Source organism: Pipistrellus hanaki, assembly GCF_964339955.1.
Source record: "Pipistrellus hanaki genome assembly, chromosome: 12".
In the NCBI taxonomy this organism is placed as follows: Eukaryota; Metazoa; Chordata; class Mammalia; order Chiroptera; family Vespertilionidae; genus Pipistrellus; species Pipistrellus hanaki.
The window spans coordinates 23,515,250-23,535,862 of NC_140514.1; the positions used below are offsets into that span (position 1 = coordinate 23,515,250).

The following is a 20,613-nucleotide window of genomic DNA, read 5'->3' on the forward strand; positions in this document are numbered from 1 at the left end:
AGCATGACTGTGTTCCAATAAAATATTATATATAAAGACAAGTGGCAGTTTGCACTTAGTGCCATGGGCTGTACTCAGTGACCTTGCCCTAGACCAGGAAGTCAAGCTCTTATGTTTGCTGACTAGGCTGTGGGAGATGAGAACCTCAATTCAGTGTCTTTTAAATAAACATGGATTTAAATCCTTCCCTAGTTTAGTCATTACCCAAGTGGGGTTGCTGTTTCAAGGTCTTTGGCATTAATGTTGCCTAAAATGCCCCCCAAAGATCCTTTAGCCCCAGTTTCTTTCCTCCTGGAGTAATTTGAGGGCAGTGGAGAAGGAAGGCCATCGTGCAAAAGCCTAGTTTGTGAAGAGAGGGCGTAGCTTAGTCAGTTAATTTTTATCAAGTGGTTCACAGATGAAACATGCTATTAGGCTTCCCAAGGAAGACCTGCATGCAGTTCCAAAGCCAAAACTGAGTGTCTCCGGAAATCTCAAGGCAGCATTATTCAAATTGGCTGAGAAAGAAGCCTGTCTGCTGGCCTGTTTAGCTGAAGAGTTCAAAAAAGGCCCTTGATCAAGGGACCAGCCTGGAGGGCAGGACAGGAGACTGGCTGGTGGGAGAGGGGAAATGTAACTGTGAACAGCAGCCACCTCAGTGAGGGGGGCTAATGACATCTGGGGCTTGTCACCTCAGTGAAGACAGGGTCACTTCTCACAAGGCTCCACGAGGAAGACATTTTATGAGAGAAAACTGCTTCTTATTCTAGGAAAGCATCTTTTATGATTCATTTGGTAAATTGAAGTCTTCACAACTTTTACCATTGAACATAGATAAGGGGTGTGTGTGTGTGTGTGTGTGTGTGTGTGTGTGTGTGTAATAGAACACACCAGACATTGGCCATTTATCTTGATCCTCTGGCCTGCAGACGGAAGGAGTGGAAGAGTTGCACAGGTGGAGAATAAGACATGGGGGAAGAACTAGACGACAGAGGGGGTTTAAATGCAAATAAAGTCATATTTTCCAAAAGCTATTTTCAGGTTCACTTACAGTTACCAATAGGTTGGTCACTGCTTGTGGTCATATATGAGTCTAATAATGCCCTAAAGGTAGGCATTTCTCCTTAAAAGATAACTAAAAATTAATAGAACCAACAAGCCATAAAACACTTCTAAATTAATTCAGAAAGTATTGTAGTTCACATTTTATGGCCTCACCTTGAAGGACAGGAGAGGTAGAGCCTTTGGCTGGATGAGCATTGGGGGGAGGTGAACAGTGTACAGGGAAAGTATCTCATTAAGAACAATCCAGCCCAATTCTGTTTCTAGTTATTTCTATTATCATTTATTTACCAACCATCCTTTCTCTCCCATCCTTTGAACATGCCCATGAAGTTGGCATTTTGATCTCTGTTAATAAAGAGAACTGCCTGGATGCAGAACCATTTTCTATATATATATATATATATATATATATATATATATATATATATATATATATTTTTTTTTTTTTTTTTTTTTTTTTTTTTTTTTCAGAGAGGAAGGGCTAGGGAGAGAGAGATAGAAACATCAATGATGAGAGGGAATCATTGATTGGCTGCCTCCTGCACGCCCCCTACTGGGGAGCGAGCCCACAACCCGGGCATGTGCCCTAGACTGGAATTGAACCTGGGACCCTTCAGTCTTCAGTCTATTCACTGAGCCAAACCAACTAAGGCGAGAACCATTTTCTTGTATGTATCTTGCCTCCTGGGCCATGTTGGGCCCAATATTTCTACTCCTATATCTTTATTCAAGAGAAATAAAAATTTATGCACTTTCAAAGACTTGTACACAAATGCCCCTAGCAGCTTTATTTGTAATAGCCCCAAACTGGAAGCAACCCAATTGGATAAACTATAGAATATTCATGCGATGGAATACTGCTCGTGGATAAAATGGAACAAACTGCTGATACAACATCACTGAATCTTTAAAAAAGTATGCTGAGTGAAAGAATGCAGACATAAAAGAATGCATACTGTATAATTCCATTTCTACGTGGTTCTAAAACAGGAAAAACCAATCTGCACTGAGGGAAACCAGGGTAATTATTGCCTGAGGCCTCGATGGAGGCAGTGAATTTAAAGTTATTTGAAAATGACTTATTTTTAAGCAAGAACACTAAAACTCCATTTTTGTTTGTTTCATTTTGAGAATTGAATTAAGAGAACAACGGGAAAATCTTAGTCATGTTGTCTGGCCAGAATTAGGGATTCAAATCCTAGTTCTATCTTGATGATTTTATGTAAGGTTCCTTTCCAACTTGGCTCTCTTTCCCCCCATCCCACATCTGGAAAGTTGAGTTGGACTAGATCAGTTTCTCAGCTCTGGCTGCACATTAGAATCTTCTCATGGATCTTTACAAATTCCAAAGTCTGAGTCCACACCAGAGAGTTGGATTTATTTGGTCTGGAGTTTGATTTGATGTTTTTCTTAAAAAAAAATATATATTTTATTGATTTTTACAGAGAGAAACATCGATGAGCTGCCTCCTACATACGCCCCCCTGGAGATATGCCCGCAACCAAGGTACATGCCCTTGACTGGAATCAAACCCTGTACCTCTCAGTCCACAGGCCAATGCTCTAACCACTGAGCCAAACCAGTTTTGGCTGACTTGGTGTTTTTTTTCCTCCTTTTAGTTCTCCAAGCAAAGGTGAGTCTAATGCGCATGAAAGATTGAGACCTGCTGGACTAGATGGCCAAAAGGTCCTCTTAGATTTATGATTTCTGTCTTAAAACTTGCTTCAGGACAAGGAACATTTTTTCCATGGTTACTAAGACAATAAATTAAATAAACAAGGTTCTGTAGTATAAGATAACGAGACTAAACAGAAGTAAGAGAAACCTGGAGATAGAACCTGGAGACAGGAGTAAGTAGAGCAGATGTGAGTTAGGTTAATTTTTTCATATGTAAAAAAGTTTCAACAAGAAATCACAACACTGAAAATGTGTAGGAAGAGATGTGAAAATATGTAGTAACACCTTACATTTAGTTAGTGTTGATAATTAGCAATATATATATATATATATATATATATATATATATATATATATATATATATATATGACTAGCTTCCCTTCATTTTCAGTGCACCTGTGTAATTTAGAATTAGTGCAGCCCATACCGTCTCCAAGTAGATTAGCAGAGGTGATCTGGTTTGGCTAAGATAACACAATTGTGGGGATCACTCAACGGGTCTTTGAAGAGAGGCTATGGAATTTTTCCACCCAAAGAGCTTACCTAATTGAAAAATCATTCTTTGTCTCAAATGACGCTGTTAAGAATGTTCTTTGCAGTTGTGACAAATCATTACAATTGCCACAATTTCAAGGTGTGATGGTGTTTTCTAAAAGTTAGAGGTAAAGTTTCATGAGAGAGGAGAGCTCTGGGGTTGGGATAGATATCAAAATGGCCCGGTGGTCTGTATGGTAAAACATTTTTTAAAAATAATAATGCTAAAATAGAAATGTTCACTCTCATTTCAAGGTAGACACTGAATGCTGCCCTTCTTGGGTGAGGGGCCCTCACTGTGGGAAGTTTGTTTCCTGAGGTGAGGCTCTCATCTTCTATGACAGTGCTTTTCAAGATGTTCCTGCACATGCGAATCACCTGGGGATCTTGTTAAAATTCAGATTCCCAGGGGGAAGATCTTGAATGGGGCCTGAGGTTCTGCATTTCTAGTACCTTAGGTGAGGGGATCATGCTGATATTGAGATCACACTTTGGATTGGAAGGCTCTTTAGAAGAAAGGTTAGTAACACCCCACCAGGTCTTTCTCCCAAACACAGACATAGAAGATGTGAAAAGAATGGTAGAGGAGTCCAAATCAACTTAAGAGGAATGAAGTACTTAATTTAAAAAACCCCACACCCTCTCTGAAAAGCTTTCCCTTACTCTCTTATCATTCAAGTTTCCCAACCCATTCTCACAAGACTTCTGTAGTTTCTCAGTTAAAGCAGTTCACACATTGTGTGGTCATTGCTTTTGGGGAGTGGTGGTGGTGGCATTGTTTAACTCCCCAACCTGACTTTGTGTTTCTGGATGGTTATCTTGTCTGACTATCTTTGTATTTCCATCATCTAGTGATAAGTTGGAATGTACAATAATAGGCACTCAACAAATGTTTAGTGGATAGACCGATAGATAGTTGAAGGAAAAGTAGTATTTGAATCCTGATAATGGCATCCACAAAACTGCAAAGAAGGTGAAGTTTGTCTTTGGTATTTATTTATCCTCTTTTCTCTAAGCTATATGCCCAAGTCTGGTAAAAAGTGGCAAGGCTAGCTTGTCTGTAAGATAGGCTTTTGTCCTAGTGTTTTTTACATTTAATACAGCATGCAATAAACACATGTATGTATTTGATATGTACTAATGGTGTCTGGATGCCTTTAGCTCTACTTACCTGGGTTCAAGATGAGGTCATTGAATTCACAAACACCCATATGCCATATTTTCCCTCTCAAACCACTTTAGATGTCAGCATTTCTCAAGCTCTGTTTTATTATAGTATCCCTCAAGTTTGTCCTGTTAGTACCTTTTTGTTGATGCCTCACATGTCATTGGAACAAGTTTCCTTGTTAGACCAGAGTCCCAAGTCTGTAGCTGCCAAATTCATATTCTACTACATGTTCTGCAAACCCTTCATGGACAGCTAGTCTAGGGCAGGTTTATTTTCCTCTTCCAACTCCTCCCCTCCCTAATCACAGATGTGGCCAACAGCTCCATCTGTCTCCCTCTTGGCTCTGACTCAATCCAAGCTTTAAATCCTGAGATCATCTCTGACTACTCTTTAAAATTGAATATATCCTAAATCCACACAATTACTTTTTTCAGTATTTCTTGCAAACGTCTTTTCATTTCCCACCATCATTATCATAATAATGGCTCTTTGCAATTTCCGTTAGACCAGCAGTTCTTAAGTGATGACTCAGGAGAGGTTTGAGTAGGCCATGAGTCATTTTCTTTCAAACAATTAAGTGTTCTGATGATTCAATTAAAATTTGGAGTATATTCAAGGTAATGTATGTAATATGCAAAAGAATAAAAATGGAGTGGCTAGTGGAGAAAAGGGTGGAGTAAAAGGTGATGGCCTAAGAGTTTATCTCTGTCTGGATATAGGAGTGTATCTAGTACTTAGGATTGAGTGCCGTGAGTATGATTGTTGTTTGGGAAAGCAAATGGAATTAAAAGAGAGGGATAAAAAGTGAAGGAGGGAGAAAGAGCAGGAGGGAAAGGGGAAGAGATTTTCTGGAGGTAGAATGCTGTTAAAGTTAGAAGTTAGAAAAGGTAGACAATTCCTTTATTACTCTGTGTATGCATCTCAGAAGTTATTTAAATAGTCATTCATTGAGTTCTAAGTAATGGAAAACAAAGGGTTGGGAAGGTCATAAGGGAATGAACACTGTGTAAAGAAGAAAGGGAAGTATCAACACTAACTTTCAAACATTGATTGGGTTCCTTGGCTTCAGTGTGGTCTGCCAGAAAGAACAACATTTTAACCATGGGGACTACTAACTCCATTAGCACACAGACCCTGGGAGGTGTTCATATTAAGGAATTTGAACACTTCCCCCACCCGCCCTGCTGTCTACACTGCAGTAATGTAGAGCTGCATAAGACAAGGACTCCCAAGTGGCAGTCGGAAGTCTTTCATCACTTTAGCAAATTACTGAAGCTCTCTGAGATCCATTTCCTCTATGAGATATTGCTAAGACCCTGTCTCTCAGTATATTGTATACTCCATCCTCTGTAGTTGGCAGAACTATTGATGACCGTATGAATAATGCATGTCATGCAGGAGGAACCAAAGCACACAGTGTTATGCAAAGGTTATGCTGCTTACTATTATTTTTATTACATCACTGGAGCCAGGAGATGTAGGTTCTAGTCTCAGCTCTGCCACTAATTAACCACTCTCTTTGATCAAATCAGTTACTTTTGTTCCTCATCTATAAAACAGTACTATTGATTCAGATAATCTTTTGGGTTCCTTCTAGCCCTAGAATTCCATGATTTTAATTATTTCTGTGATTCTGTTATTTAAAGATAGCCAGCCACATGGTTGGCAGTTCTTCATGACAGCCAGCTTCCGTTTCTAACAAGCTGGGGTGAAGGCAGGGGCTCTGTAAAGCATCCTTCTTAAGACACTGCACCTGTTCCCTTAGGAGCAGCTCTGTGGGCAGAGCCACGAAGGAGCAGCAGCAGGGTATCCAGCAAGGGCTGTTCTCCCTGAGCCCTGGACACAGTAAAAAAAAGTACCGCTGGCCTGAGTCATTTTTCTCCTGAAGCTTTTATTGTCAGCTTAAAGAGGGCTCCATTGAGCTCCCTGTAAGCCAGTGTTGATTCATTCCTTGTCATCTATCCCGAGCTTCTTTACCAAAGAAACACCAAATGTATGTATACATGGCAGTTATTGTGGGCTTTCCTGTCCACTTCCTTCACCCCACAGCACCCAAAAAATCTTCCTTAATAATCTCTCTGGGATCTGCTGTGCCTTTTTGCTATCCTTGGCATACCTGTAGCATGACCCACCCTCCCCCAATTGGCTTTCATCCTCCTCCCAGCCTCTGTTTTCACTCTGTAACACATAATTACTCTGTCTTTTATGCTCCTTCATTTTCCACCCCATTAACTCTTATTCTTGGCACAGAAGTGCCCCCTTTATGGGCTGCAATGAGGGAACAACAAGGAAATCACATTTGGCCATTTCTGAATTTGAGTCACATTGATTGTTTTCTTTTCCTCTTGGAACGCTTGAGTGTAGCACCCTCATAAGCACCCTGCATGCAGAGCTGTTATCCATTCTGCTCTTTTGCTACGTTTTCTGAATTTCTTTGAATTTAGAAATTCAGGGGCCTATTTTCACTGACTCCATAATCCCTTTCTGGGCAGTACATTTACTTATCCCACCCCAAATGGCAATCCAAAGCCCTACTCCAGGCTCTTTTTTGCTTCCCATTGGTCCTGAAAATGTCCCCGTTTTTACAGCAAAGAGATCTCTAGGTCAGGAAAAAGGAAGATGGTTTTTTAAAAAAGCTTCCCATTTTATGAGACTTTGTCAATGCCTGAAGAAAAATACAGTCATTCTAGAAAGTAAGGAGGAGACTGGATTCTCTGCGAATAGGAGTCTTTGATTCAGCTGGTCAAGGCCACCCAGTATGTTGGGAACCAGTTCAGTTTCTGTCCAGGCCTTTTCTGTGCTTTGGAAACCTTTGTTTATTTTTTTTTTTTTATTTTTTTTTATATATATTGATATTTTATTGATTTTTATACAGAGAGGAAGGGAGAGAGATAGAGAGTTAGAAACATCGATGAGAGAGAGTCATTGATCAGCTTCCTCTTGCACACCTCCTACCGGGGATATGCCCGCAACCAAGGTACTTGCCCTTGACCGGAATCGAACCCGGGACCCTTCAGTCCCCAAGCCGACGCTCTATCCATTGAGCCAAACCGGTCCCGGCTGGAAACCTTTGTTTAAACCAGTGTTTCCCAAACTTCTCTCATGATGAGAATCACCTGGTGGAGTTGTTAAAACACAGATTCCTGAATCCCAACTAAGAAGTGCTAAACTAGAATTTTTGGGAACATATAGGTAAAATTGCATACCTAACTTAGTGCTCTGTATATAACATCTGTCTTAGAGCACTAGTTAAGTATACAATTTTACCTATATGTTCCCCAAAATTCTAGTTTAGCACTTCTTAGTTGGGATTCAGGAATCTGTGTTTTAACAACTCCACCAGGTGATTCTCATCATGAGAGAAGTTTGGGAAACACTGGTTTAAACAAACACTTAGAAAGAAGCAAAACAGCCCGGCTGGTGTGGCTCAGCAGTTGAGTGCTGGTGATGCTACCTTCTAGTCCTAAGCCCCTTACCTTAGGGCCACACCTACAAGTAGAGTGGCCACTGTTGAATTCTTAATAGAACAAAACCATTACATCACACCATGCAGGCTTTAAATTTTATTGAGTTGGAGGGAAGATGTATTAACAATGCTTTATTTTTTGGTACCAAATCTCAAATTACTTTTCAGGCCTCTTATTCAGTCATACTCAACAGAATACAATTTCTGCCTTCAAGATGCTTCTAATGAGAAATTGCTCTTTACTCTTTTTAATTGAGACTGATTTTCAAAGCTTCCTGTTCAATACGTCATTGTTGATTGACTAAATTAATGAAAGAAGCAAAAGCTATTATCAGTGAAAATGATAATGCACAGAAAGGTATGGTAATTTACCTAAAGTCACACAGCAAGTTAAAGGTAGAGAAGCAGAACCTGTGTCTGTCAACTTCCATGCTGATGTTCTTCCAAGCACACAATGCAGCCTCCTGATGCTATGGATCCTTATATCTAACTTTAGGTTATGAGTAGTCACCTCCTTCCTGCTTGTTCATGATACATTTTCTTTATTCCCCCCCCCCCCCCAAAAAAAAAAGTACGTATTTGGAGGAAAAGAAAAACATTATGACCAACTGATAAACATTCTGGGATCAATTTATTATATCAAATTCCAATTTAGATTTTAGAATTCATTTAAATAGATTAGTTTCACAACTTTGTATATATAATTATGTTTTCCTATGTCACCAACTGCAAGCAATTTCCCTCCTTTTAAGATTATTGTATCTTTAAATGTAAGATATAAGACACAGGAATTACCATAGCAACTTGCTTTTCCAATTAGACTGCAATCACTGACAATCAATATGATTAGACAAGGTCAGTGACAGTGTAAGCCCATAGGCTTTCCAGAGTGCTGAGGAGGTGCAAAGACAATGAAGAAATGAGAAAACTATTGGAAAAATATCTCCCCAGAGTTGAGAGTGAGTCTTTTATTGCTTGCTGCTTGTATAACCTAAAGAGGTGTATTATAGTGGCAACAGTTTATAACCTGCTAGCAAGAACTGGGAATGGAGGCTGAGAGATGTTCAGTTAAGGTTGGTTTTTCTTTCTTTTAGTTCCCAAACACTTTATAAAATTAAGGATTAAAAATTACCAAGTTAGCCCTCATTGGTGTGGCTCAGTGGATAGAGCATCAGCCTGTGGACAGAAAGGTCCTGGGTTTGATTCCAGTCAGGGGCACTTGCCTGGGTTTTGGGCTCGATCCCCAGTGGGGTGCATGCAGGAGGCAGCCAATCAATGATTCTAATCATTGATCTCTCTCTCTCTCTCTCTCTCTCTCTCTCTCTCTCTCTCTCCCCCCCTTCCTTTCTGAAATCAATAAAAATATATTTTAAAAATTACCAAGTTAAAAGTGAGGTTAAATAGTTGCTGAAAGGGGAGTTAATAATGAGTCGAACTCAGGGGAGATATTTTCAGCTTGAGTAGGGAATGAATGTATTTTGGAAGAAATGAGATGGGATGGTCCATAACCAAATTTGCCTGGAGGGGGGGTAGTTGAGTTTAGTGTAGCTCCTGGTATCATAGGGAGCTTAATTAGCCTACAATCCTACATCATCTGAGCTTCTTTCAGTGGCTTTACTTCCTTCCCTCCCTGTAGTGATCTCAGCTTGACAGGAAAACATACCAGTGGGAGTGTCTGACAACTGGTTAAATCTGATTGAGTTGGGTGGGGATTACATGTTACTAGTGAACAATGCTTTAACTGTAGAGCACTTTAGGAAACAGAGTTCTACTTCTGTTTCTACTGCTAACAGGCTTGTTTGACCTTGGGCAAGTACTCAGCTTTTCTTCAGGCTTTATCTCTTTACTTATAAAATGATGATCTTGAATTAAATGTTTCCCATGGGCTGAAACTTGGGGAAAGTTGCTTTTGGTGTCCTCGGTCTCTTGTATCTACAACTCCTTCCTGCATTTCTACCATTTCTTCCTTGAGATGCTCAGTAGCTTCCAGCAGCCCAGTTTGTCAAGGTAGAAGGTAATCTAAGGTATATCTTCTATTTACATGATTGGTTACCTTCCTCTGCCATCCTGTTTTCAAAGGAGAGTCACGAGAGGATGGTGTACTATCATAGACAACCAAACATTGATGTTGAGAGTTCTGGCTGATATGGAAATCTGATATGTTGGCCTCTTTATCTCTAGATACATACCAATGCTGGATGAAATAGATCAAGCATTTAAAAAAATACTTAGTCTATTTGGAAACTATGACATGACTCTATCCCCAACCTGACCAGAATGATGAATATATACGGAAGCCGAAGGACCAAGGAACAATTCTAATGAACTTAATGGCCAGAGTTGAAGCTTCAAAATCACTTGGATCCTCCCAACTTGCAGATCTGTATTTGTCTGAGAGGAGCTAGAGCTGAACCACCTGAATGAAGTCAGGAGTCAGGATAAGCTGCATATTAATGATATGGGGGCTCCAAAGCTCCTCTTATTGACTAGGGAGACTTCAAAGAAGCAGCCTAGGCCCCAGGTGGGAACAGCCACCTGCAATAGCAGTAACACTGGGCTGGTGACACATGATGATGTTGGTTGAGAATTCACACCATCACTGGGTACAGTAACCTCAAGCCACGAAATTAATGGAAAGGTCATCCCTAAACTGGAGAATATGAAAGTGTTCCACAGCAGCAAACGAGAAGCAAAGCTGTCTGTTAGGATGTTTCTGTACCCAGAGCATGGGACTCTCACTGAACATAACTCCTACGATAGGCTGAGGGAAAATGTTGCAAATCATACCAGGAAATACCACACCAGAGAGAATAGTTATACCTTAATGACCAGGAGTTAAAATAAGACTATAAGAGATATTTTTCAAATGCTCCAAGTGATAAAGGAAGATATAGGAATCATAAGATAAAACAGAAAAGTATGAAAAGGAACAAATTTATAAATAAATTCTTGGAAAACACTGATATAATTTGCAGTCAAGATAATTAAACACTCAATGGATTGAAAAAACGATAAGGTAACTATAAAATGAGTAGAACATGTAACTTCTGGAAGAATAGAGAAGAAGAAAGGGAGACTAAAGAAAGTGTAATGGTGACATTTAAAGCATTCATGGGAAAGGTTTTACTATGGCATGTTTATATGTGTACTTATATGTGTATGTGCTGAGTGCCAAATGTCTTCTGACAGATCACAAGTTTATTTCCGTAAGGGCCTGGTATATTTCCTAAACATAAGTCTAAAGCAAAATTTTAACACATGCATAGACCAGAGTGCCATTGCCCCAGCTCATTGTGGTGTAGCAAGTACCGTGTACATGCTGCTGCAGCCAGCAGGTCCTTTATCTCGGAGAAAGCTGGCTGCAGGTCCTCTGGGGGCTTTTTACATTCTTGTTTCCTGGTCAGTTTTAAAGGAGCCCCATGTCTCGTTTTTCTTGTGTTGCCAGGCTTGCATTCCGGAAACTACATGTCTTCTACATTGATTTCCCTCTAACAATACTCAAAACCCTTTGACAGTAAAGATAACGAATTCACAGAACCTTTCAGAGAGGCCCCCGTCTCACAGGGCTTCTCAGACTCAGCCTCCTGGGAGGATTCAGAGGAACAACGAAAAGGAAAGTGATGTTCTACTCTCTTGCTTGCTTTCCAAGACTAACAAAGAGTGCACCTTCCTCATGTCATAGAAGTGTGTCCGCAGTGATGTTTTTCAGCACTCTGCAAGGCTTTCGGTTTGAACTAGAGGAGTCATGTTCTTTGTAGACTCTTTCTTTTTCCCAAAAGATACCTGATCCCTTATGTTTATCATTTTCCTGAATTAGGGATTCTTGCCCTTGTCTTTTAACACTTCAGTAGCTATCAGTTTTCTATAAAACATTGTGTCAGCATGCAGTTATATGAAATAATGAGAATACAAAAGAGCGATAGGGTGGTGAAGACCTGGGAGGGGGGGGGAGGGTGAGGGTTGGGCGGAGGTGAGTAAAGGGGGGGAATTGGGAGACATCTGTAATACTGCCAACAATAAAAACAAAGAGCATGCATAATATAATCTCATTTTGATTTCTTAAAACCACGTATCAGCAGAAAAAGAATTGTGAAAGGCTGTTCACCAAAATGTTAGTAGCGGATATCTCATTGTGGAATTATATAAAACCATCACTTTTTTTTTTAAGCTTTCTGCATTGTTTGTTTTCCCTACAGCAAGCATGTATTGCTTTTATAGTCATAAAAATTCCTATCTTAATTACGAAAAACAAAAGCAAACCCATTTCCATCAGGGACCGTGTTCCTGGCTCCACAGTCTGGGTGAGCTGCTAGGTTGCTACAGGAAGGCAGACAGTACTGCGCCGTACACGGGGCCCTGGGAGACAATACTCGCCGAGGTTTGGGAGCTACTTAAGACAGAGTTGTTTGCTTTGTGTTTCCTATTTAAGTGCAGTTGGGTTTATTTGAGGAATAGGCCCAGGGAAGTACTGCAGAGGTGAGCATGGGCATGGTATGGCATGGTTGTCCAAAGTGGAATTTGAGACTCTTTTTTTTTTTTTTTAAATATATTTTATTGATTTTTTTTACAGAGAGGAAGAGAGAGGGATAGAGAGTTAGAAACATCCATGAGAGAGTGATGTCGATCAACTGCCTCCTGCACACCCACCACTGGGGATGTGCCTGCAACCAAGGTACATGCTCTTGACTGGAATCGAACCTGGGATCTTTCAGTCCACAGGTCGACGCTCTATCCACTGAGCCAAACTGGTTTTGGCCTGAGAGTCTTATAGACTGTTGCACCTCAGACCAGGGAGCAGGTCTTCTTGGAAGAGGCTCTTCTGATTCCTTAACCCTGCTCTCATTGTTCTCCCCATCACTACTCAGAACCTGCCATCTGACTCTTTCTATTGGGTACTTGATATTTTTCAAAAGATTAAGAATCTAAAAATCCATGAGGGCAAGGATCTCTGTCTGATTTGGTCACTATTGTCTCTCCAGTGTCTAGTGTACTGTAGGTGCTCAGTAAATGTATGCCAAGGGAGGAAATGCATGTTACATGTTTATGTGTATACAGAGAGAGTCATGGGGAATAGTGTGAATAGAAATGAGAAGGCAAGAAAAGGGAGAGCATGGATGTGGGCCCATGAGGAGGGTCCTTCTAAATGAATAGCAGCAAATAATGTTGGATGGTTGAGGTGGGGAGAAATGATAATAAAGAGACTTGAAGAGAAGACAGGAGAGAATCAAAATAAGGAATGAGCACACTCAGGGGATGTGCTGAAAGCAATGGCATCATGTCAGGGCTCAAGCATTGATACAGGGGGAAATAGTCTCTCACCCTGATTAAAAGAAAAGTGGACACTGATACAAAATTCGGAATAGAAATGAGTGCAATCGTTTCTTTCATTATCTCTCTGTGATAATATTACCAGAGTCAAACATTCAGGGTTTAAAGGCTATGCCTTTGGAATCATTTCAAATTCAAGCCACCTGACAATGCAAGATAGCTATACTGGTGCAGAAACAGAACATTTAAGGAGATACAGACTTTTTTCTTTAGGCTTCTCTGAAATTCTAATTAAATGAAACTTCGCTATGTGCCTCCTGCTTTAGCTCTAATTCTTTCATACAGTGCATTTGAGAGCCCCCCTCCCCCATGCATATGTATTGGAGCTTTTTGGTGGGGCTCATTTGTGATGAGCATGGGTAGAAATGGAATTCACTCAGTATAAAATGTTTACATACTACAGTGAGCACGCCTTGGCTGTTTCTGAAAAAGGGAGAGCACACTTTTTTGCTTAGTCCAGCTTCTCAGGGTGACATGTCACAGAGCTCCGTCGGCCATGCAGAAAATCTAACTTATACGAGCAAACAGAATTGCAATTAGGGTGGGCAGAACTGAGACCCTCTCTTTCCAGAACTGTGCATATCTCTTATTAAGAATTATTTTGGTCCTCGTGTTACCTTTGATTGCTGACCCTGGAGGATTAAAAATATATTTCTGATTTATGCTATGGAAGATTTAAAATAGGGTTGCTGGGAAACCTTGGGATGCAATTTACTAGACTTGATAGCGAGTCTGGTCTAAGGAGTTTCCTTGAGATCTTTCCTGAGGACCTTTCTGAGATCCTTCCCTTGACACCCTTGCCTGAAGGGAAGGCATAGGGTCTTCCAGCCTCAGGCAGAGCTTCCTTCCTGTGTCATTATGGGACATTTAAGAAGTGAAGAGGAAGAAAAGGCTGGAGAAATGGTGCTGTGATAGTGGCTTAACAGGACTTTCACCATCCTCCCTCCATATACATAGCAATTCATTTTGGAAGTATTCCAGGGACGTAGGCAAGGCAAGTGCATATTCTTCATATCATATTTTATACTTTAGAGTCTGGAGCTGGTGCTTTTGAAACTTGACCTTCCCAAATTTTGCCCAGTGGCCTAATTCTGGGGTATTTAGCCTTTGGCTTAAAGGTGACCATCTACCTCAGTGTTTAAGAATCCTTTGGAGTGAGATTTGATGTTGATGGGGGAATGAGATTTTTAAATGCCAAAGACGGGATGGTAGAATGATAGTGGAGAGACATCGCAACCTGACAAAAGGATTGTCTCACTAGGGGCCAGGGGCAATCTGGCAAGGGTGGGACTTGAAATTCACCAATGGCCTTGATTAAGGTCTGAAAAATTCACTGCCATCAATATTTTCTTCTCTATATAGGATGGGCACAGAATCCACATGTGCTTGTCACTGTATCTTTTGAAGTCCTTCAAAGGACATCGTTATGCTTTTAATCATACATTAGTGAATGTTGGAACAGCAATTTCCCTTTTTTATGGCTTTCAATGTGACATATTAAGCTCTAAAGAGCCAAATGTATCTCTAAGTTTGGCATGCCTAGACGCCAGTGGCAGGAGCCAGGAGTGCAAATGGATTAGGACCAAAGGGAGGGAGATGATGAGGAAGGACCAAGGAAGTGGAATATTTAGTTCAATCAAATCCTGTCATTTGCATTGTTTAAGGATTGCCAAGAGACAGAGGCCAGCTATAGTGCTGTGTCACCCGTAAACTCACTGAGAAGACTTTTTTTTTTTATCCTGACATTGATAACACTTTATTAAAAAAAAAAAAAAAAGGTGGCATGTAGGAGATCTTAGAGCATTTTAAAAAGCATACTAACACCTCATATTTCTATGACGGAGAAATCTAAGCATTCACTTGACTTTCTCTAGAGGTCAGGAAAATGCTATTGTTGTTCATTGGGAGAAGACTCTGTCCTGTTATGACTTCAGCCCTACTTGGATTTGTGGAAACACTGAGGAATTTTATTGTGCTCAAGAAGGAAAAACACCACCTATACTAAGAGATCTGGTCACACCAGCCTATCCCAGGCATGGTCCACCATTTTTACTGTGTTTCTGACTCAATGTGGTCATAGCATGTGTTTATTATTTCATATAAGTCTATGAAAGCAGAGAAATTTGGCAGTTTGGGCCCTGAAATGAATTTTGCATGTGCCCTGATTTGACTGTATAATTAGGTTGAGGTAAGTGGACATATGTACATCTCCCATTTCCTTTGGTTCTTCAGAAGCCCAGTCTAAGGGACATCTATTCCATGGAGAAAACTGACCTCCTAAACAAGAGTTCTCCCAAATCAATGACACTAAGCCATTTTAAATGTAATTTGATTCTGCCTATGTGCACAGGCCAGTATACTATCAGGACAGTGATGGACTAGCTCCTAGTATCTTACCTATAGAATCATGGGTGGGCCATTAAAGGAGTCAATACCCAGGTGAATTCAGGTAGTTATCCTAGAGCATGGAGCTTTTCTTTCTACTGTCATTTGATCTTTCAGAGCATAGTGGAAGCCCCAGGTGCATAATGTGATGGAAGGACAAGGGCTATGTAATATGATGGAAGGACAAGGGCTGTGGGAGCCTGAGGAAGACCTCAGATTCTCATTATGACTTTGCTTCTGTTTCATTAATAACTGCCCCTCAGAACACTTTCCCCTCTCCTTTTGGCAAAACCTCCTGTGCTCCACACTGATCAAACTCCCACCTCTTTGAGCTGCTTTCCACACCCCGAGGTATAGACAGCAATATTTAGAGGTTTCCTATGTTCTGATTTGTGTTCTCTGTTTCACACAAATTCCTCTTATTTCTATAACTACATTACAAACTTCTTGGGGGTTATATCCCAATCCCATGTTTTCTTTCAGCTCCTAATATGCAAGACCAAAAGATGAATGATAGATCAATAAAAGCAGCTAATGAACTTCTCATAAGAATGAACCTGAGAGCTTGTGATGTGTTGTTCTTTCTGATTATCTAGGTGTAAGCCTTGGGGGAGATTCACACTTCCAGTTGGTGAGGAGCACCTATTCTGTTTATTACCATTCCCTCCAGGAACCCTCTCACCCTCCTACCTTCCCTCATTCATTTTATACACCACACTAAAAATTGGAGGCATAACCTTGTTCAAGAATGTGCAAAACAGGAACTCGGTAATGAACTCTTGTTGCTGCTATAAACTTGATGGATGGCTTGGGGAGGAAGGGCATTAACCGGCAATCTCAGTCCAGTGATTAGCTCTGTGGCATTCCTCCTCTGGAGCTCAGGCAGAGCAGCATAGCTTTCGTTCTGCTCTAGGTTTCCAGTGAGCTTCACTGGGTGTGCCAGGAATGTTTCTGGATCTTGGCCGGAGGAGGAAGGAGCCAAGAAGGTCTTTCTGTTTCCAGCATTCCCACTTCCCCCAACGGACCTCACAAATCTAGCTGTGATTGATCTGGATAAAACCTTATGTGCTTCTCTCTGACCTTGGCCCACCTCAAACTGCCAGGTCATAAATGCACACATGTAGTCTCCACATTTTGCCTTTGATACAGAAATCCTGGCACAAGGAGTGCTCAGGCTCAATTTACCCAGATGAACCATACACTGGGTTAGCTCTTGAAATAGTTGCATGTGAATGGCATTTTCTATGTCTGACTGTATTTCCAGAGTACCGACAGAGGGGCTTCCAGGATCTGAAACAATACTTTCATAGTGACTAATTATACTAAAAACTGAGGACTATTTTAACAATAGAATGTGACCTGACAGTGAGAAATAGCGTGAGACACCTTTTCCCATTATCATGTGGTTGTAACAATGGGGCACCAGTTTATGCATTTGTCCTGTGCTTTTCTTTAGTTGTTTCAAGTGTATTTTGTTAACAACTACTTTGGAACAGGGAGTGTGAGCCATTTATCTCAGATCCTTCACTACACAGTCGCTTACACAGGGGCAGTGTTTTTTAGATTTTGTCACTCCTTGTGGACCATGGACCAGCAGTGTTGGTTGCACCTGGGAACTGGTTAGTATTGCAGAATATCAATTTCCACTTAGATTTCTTCAGTCAGAATCTCTTTTTAGTTAACTGCCCACATGGCTTATATGCACATGAAGATTTGAGATGCCATGATGGAGGAGACACTTAGCAGGAATTCATAAAGTGCTCATTGCATTTAACCAAAAGAAAAATTCTCTCTTGCAAAGATGAAATTCTGTGTCTTGACTAAGAAGTTCTGGATGAATCTACATGTTACTCGAATATAATTCCAAGGGGAGACAGAGAGAAGTAGGCAAAAACATGAAAATAAGCCAATAAATATGGTAGATTTAGAAAGAAAATTTCCATTAAAAATGATGTTTTGATAAGATAGTTTGGACCAATTTTTAATAATAGACACACCCTTTCAGAGCATTTCCTCTTAGAGATGGAAAAGGCCAGTTTTGGATTTTCACTGCTTGGATCAGACATTCATCCACTTCCAGGACATCAAGATTTAGTAGAAAGTATGAGAAATGCTGAGCAAAAACACCTGCATGTGAAGTTATATACTTGTTGAAAATAATTTGTTGCTTTTCCTTCTGATTTGGATAGTTTGTGACTATCTGTACTGATGCAACTGTAAGACTTTGAAGGTGTAACTTCTCTTTAATAAGTAAATGGCTGTACTGCAAAAAGCAAAGCCCTATATGGAGAATATGTACAGGATGTGGCATCAGAGGAATTCCACCTCTATGACTTCCTAGATCTTGATCTTGAACACTTTCCCAGCTTCTCTGAACTTCATGTCCTTATCTGTGAGATGAGCACAGCTACCTGCCCCAGCTGCCACTAAAGGGTTGGTGAGCTACTAGGTAAAAGAGGTATTTTGAAATCATAAAATAGGAAACCAATGCAAATATATCCATACTACTGTTACTACTACAAATAAAATGGACGATAACTTTGTAAATTTGTATTTCTGTATGTCCTACTTCTTTCCATTAGAGAGCAATATTAGCATCTTCCTATATTATATATTATCTAGACCTGCATGCTACATTCAGAGTTATTACAGACTAATAGATTACTGTGTGCACATTGGAGTCAGAATGCCTGGGATTTAATCCTGGCTTCATCACTTAGTAGGTATGTGATGTTGGGCAAGTCATACAATTTGAATGGTTTCAATGCCCTCACCATAAAATCAGGATGATAAGATTATGATAATTAAATAAGGTAAAGCATGTAAAGTGGCTTATCTCAGTTTCTGGCAAATAATCACTCAATAAATGACAGCTGTGATTGTTATTATTCACCAAGATGGGGACTCCTTTAGAGCAGGACGTGTATCTTTATCTTTATTGCCCAGAATATCTAGTGGTAATGTTGTAGGCACATACACTTCCTCAAATCATTCCCTTACCTAATTAACCCATATTTTGTGGCTCAAGGAGAATTTGTGGAATTATTGACTGATGGATGGATTCTGCTTCTCTGAGTTTGCTTGGTCTGTCTTGGAGTGCTCACAAATAGAACAGAACAAACACAACAGCACATACACCCGTAAGAAGGAGGTGTCCATGGCTTGAGAAAGCTCATTAACTCTACAAGCTTCATCCTCACAGGTGCTCAGGGAGTGATGGAAGTCACAATCACTTACTCTGTGAACCCAGATAAATCATTTGATGGATTCGCCCATGTCATCCATCAGACTGCACTTGTCTTGAGCACTTGACTGAAGTCTATAAATCCGCTCCCTTTAAAAAGCCCCAATAGGCAATCTCTGATTTGGCCTTGTTTTCTTGAAGTTAGTGTGGAACTTCTCTCTGTAGGATTTTTTTTTTGCCTTGTTATGGAATTTGGTGCTAAACTAAGCCAACCATCCTTTTTCCCCCAAAAGCAAATGTCTGCTTTACTAAATGCAAAGTCACATCTTAAGTGTCTTACTTGATTGGACTGAGAAGTTTTATGTACCTATAAAGACAAGCAGGGAAGGTAAAATATAAAGGAAGGTGTAAAGGGGCATATTTTAAATAAGCACATGAAGACTGACATCTCAATTTTTAACATTCACGGGGGAAAAAGGCCGAGTTCTCCACCTGGTCAGTCAGACGGAGAGGGAGCCCGTTCTCAGTAGATGGGAACTCAAAGGCACTGTTGTCAGTGTGATTATGGGGAGATTGTCTTCCTCTAATTTTAGTTTGTGTACAGATGGACTTTGCAGGCCAAACAAGTAAGTCCAATCCAGATATGGTTTTTCATGCACTAAAGCGAATCTCCTTAAGCACATGGTGCCACATTAACTGAAATCCCGCCAGAAGCGATTCAGTCCTTTGAAATTGTCATTCCCCACTTTGTGTCTTTTTCCAAAGGCAAATTGTATTGAAAAAGCCAGTTCATGAACTCCTTAGAATTTAATGTCAACACATTCTTCAGATGCTGGTATTTTTACTGGGAGAAAAATGAAGAAGATTCTTTTAAATGTTGAGAGTCTGATTTGAGGAAAAGTTCTGAATGGTTGGGAAAGGACCAGTGCTGACAGACCCATGAACTCTGCCCACCATCTCTCTTCCACTGTACCCAGCTCTGTGTGGTGCTTCTCAGGGACATGAGGAGAGAGGAAGGCAAGGGCAGTAGTCAGTGTGCAGTTGAGCTGAGACACCATGAAGGGGAAGCAGAGCAAATGTGCTCTTTTTATATTCATACCTTGTGTTTATATGCACTTTTAACTTTTTTGAAGCACGCTCACATCCAAGTGCAAATTACATGTTTATGAAGCATTTGGCATCAACAATTGCTATCTCTGTGCCCAGATTATTTCAGAATCTCAGGCCCACTGGGGTTGTTAACTTCCACTTTATCCATTTAGGCTCCTTTGGCATTGGTCCCTCACTCTTATGCTTTTCCTCTCTGCCTGTTTAACTTCTGGAATGGTCTGCACTATAAACACACATCTCTGATCATTTGATTTCCACGCAAGCTGACCAGGGTGGATCTGAGCACCATAAGAGAAGTTTATAAAGTGTAAGATTCAGGTAGTTTATTTGTTAGGGGCTGGGCAGGCAAGTGAGTCCATATTCTATTTGTGTCTTTTACTCTTTAAAGCATCTTATTAAGTCATAAACGACCCAGATGGATGTGGTCATGATGGGCATTGGCTAAATGAGGAAATAAAAATGAATAGTTTGTGCATCGATTGAAGCTTGCTTTTAGATTGCAGCTTTTTTTATTTTAATACCATTCTATTAAAACACACACACACACACACACACACACACAGACACACACACACACACAGACACACACACACACATCTCCAGGCAGAGCCAGAAAGCTATTTTTAACTTGACTATTATGCCGCCTTAATTGTATCTTCTCTGAGTAGACAAAAACATTGAGTTACTGACAGAGGGGAAAAAAGTTTTTATTATGG

At 40.4% G+C, this 20,613-nt stretch overlaps 1 protein-coding gene across 1 annotated transcript in view; it reads right to left on the reverse strand.

Annotated features, from left to right (window-relative positions):
* The window catches only part of FSHR (follicle stimulating hormone receptor), a gene marked incomplete at both ends in the record, with an annotated part of 119,357 nt that overhangs the window by 38,729 nt on the left and 60,015 nt on the right, over positions 1-20,613 (reverse strand). The gene's annotated exons all lie outside the window — the stretch shown is intronic.